Source organism: Mirounga leonina, unplaced genomic scaffold, assembly GCF_011800145.1.
Source record: "Mirounga leonina isolate KUSES-001 unplaced genomic scaffold, KU_Mleo_1.0 Mir_169, whole genome shotgun sequence".
Lineage (NCBI taxonomy): Eukaryota > Metazoa > Chordata > Mammalia > Carnivora > Phocidae > Mirounga > Mirounga leonina.
This window is the reverse complement of record NW_023270431.1, coordinates 3,564,923-3,567,437: the sequence shown is the minus strand read 5'-3', so window position 1 is coordinate 3,567,437 and position 2,515 is coordinate 3,564,923.

Sequence of the window (2,515 nt, the reverse complement as noted above, 5' to 3'; positions counted from 1 at the left end):
TAAAATAGGGCTGAATGCATATTGCCTGATAATTTATACTGAAGAAAATCAGTTTGTATGGGGGTGGGGTGGGAAGGGGATGATATTGTCAAGCCTCTAATACCATGAGAAAGCACACACTTTTGGGGGGCAAGAGGGAGGGCAGAGTGTGTCAAGAGGAGTCCTTGGCATGAAGTGCATACCTGATATTTTGATCATTTGCTTTAGGTCTTACTGGCAGCCCCAGTGTCATGTTTAAAACTTTACTGTGTTTTGTTACATGGAGAAAACAAGGTTCTCTCTTTTTGAAAGCAATTGCCCTTTCCCTTTCTCATGCAGGGACTTAAATTTTTCCCCAAATGTAAGTTTTCAAGGACAGAGTTGGCAAATGTTTTTCCCTAAAATAAAAACAAAAAAACAAACAAAAACATTTCTTTAATTTTTAGAACTCCTTTCTAATTTCTAATTTGAAACAATTTACAAGACTGAAGCCGCTAATGCATTCCATTGGAAATTGATGCCAACATTTGCTATTAAAAGAAATAGAAAGCTGAGCGAAATAAGTCAATCAGAGAAAGACATGTATCATATGACCTCACTGATAGGAGGAATTCTTAATCTCAGGAAACAAACTGAGGGTTGCTGGAGTGGTGGGGGGTGGGAGGGATGGGGTGGCTGGGTGATAGACATTGGGGAGGGTATGTGCTATGGTGAGCGCTGTGAATTGTGTAAGACTGATGAATCACAGACCTGTACCTCTGAAACAAATAATACATTATATGTTTAAACAAAAAAAAAGATAGTCGGAAGGGAAAAATGAAGAGGGGAAATTGGAGGGGGAGACGAACCATGAGAGACTATGGACTCCGAGAAACAAACTGAGGGTTATAGAGGGGAGGGGAGTGGAGGGATGGGTTAGCCTGGTGTTGGGTATTAAAGAGGGCACATTCTGCATGGAGCACTGGGTGTTATACGCAAACAATGAATCATGGAACACTACATCAAAAACTAATGATATAATGTATGGTGATTAACATAACACAATAAAAAGAATACGTTGGAAAAACAAAAACAAACAAACAAAAATAAATAAAAGAAATAGAAGGAATACTCAAGTTCATCCTGGATACCTTTCTGTCCCATTGAACAGCATTAAATAAAATGCTCCCCCTCCCCCCAAATTGAGCTTCTGTGATTGGGGCCTTCTAAAATCTAAATTTCTATGGGCTAAATTTTGCTTAAATCCAAACTCAGATTAACACAAACAAATAAAGCGAAAGAAGCAACATCAATGCACAACATTCTACAGTGCGCATAGCCTCTTATGAAACGGCCTTATCTGGAAGATGATCCCTGAGCCTGTCTGCCTCACTAGCACTCCCACTCAACAGACTGAGCCTGCTATTTGTATAATGTAGAAATGCCCGATTAACCTATATGTCTTACTAAAGTAAGAAATGGATGTCTTATGACAGCCCAAATGACAAGTTTTTCACTGAACAGGATTTCCCTGGAGAGCAAAGGTCAAACTGATAGTCCATTATATGCCATTTCCTCCTGTCTTACAAAATAACAGTAATTTAGGCTAGTGTTAATACTCTTCAACGTATAAACACTTAATAAGTGTCTGTTGAATTGAACCAATGCCCTCCTCCTTTCCTTGCTTAAAAATAAGTGGTGGTCATGCTTTTCAGTTAAAATGCAGCTACTATCTGGTTGTGAGACAGTACATTATATATTCCAAGTCACTTAGTGACTATACCCTGGTAAGTCACTAGAAATGGCTGAACAATTAACATATAGTTCATTAAATGAGTAAGATCAGGCCCTTGAGAAAATCCCAGGGCACTGGAAAGTAGCAGTTGAGATGTGCAGGTGTGTCTACTTATAGCTAGTGTAGATTATGAAAATTATCCTACTTTTCTCTTATTCAGCCTGATTACATATAAACAATCACTCTCATTTTTCATTTGTTTTTTTATTTGCCAGAAATAAAATGAAATACTAAAATAAAATAACTGCCAGATCTATGACAGAAAAGATTTATGAAACAAATGCTGGTTTAAGATTTAAACCCTAAGATACTATTTGAGAATTAAAGGTAAAGAAGATATTTAGATGAAATACTTAGGATGGCTAACTAACAAAGACAGTCATCAATATTTCTCTAAACTTGGATACATCTTGGATAGTGCTAAATTTATCATTACTAGTTCCCAAATGGATTAACTTTGTTTTAAGGTAAATTAATAAAACTAACTTTTTGGCATATAATTAAAGTTTGGCAGCAATAACATTTTGAAATAACAATTATATTTAGAATTCCAAACTTGGAGTAAATATAAGTACAAAATAATGTTGAAACAGTTGGCCCACCTTTTACGGCAAAGCTTTATGTGATTGATAACAGAATCATGGTAAATATAAGTAGTGTTCTTCCAAATAGCTTGTTTTATCTTCAAAATATGAAGTTAAATAACTTTACTGCACAACTAACCTATGCGCAACTAACCTATCTTGTCTGTTCTTTCTTTCC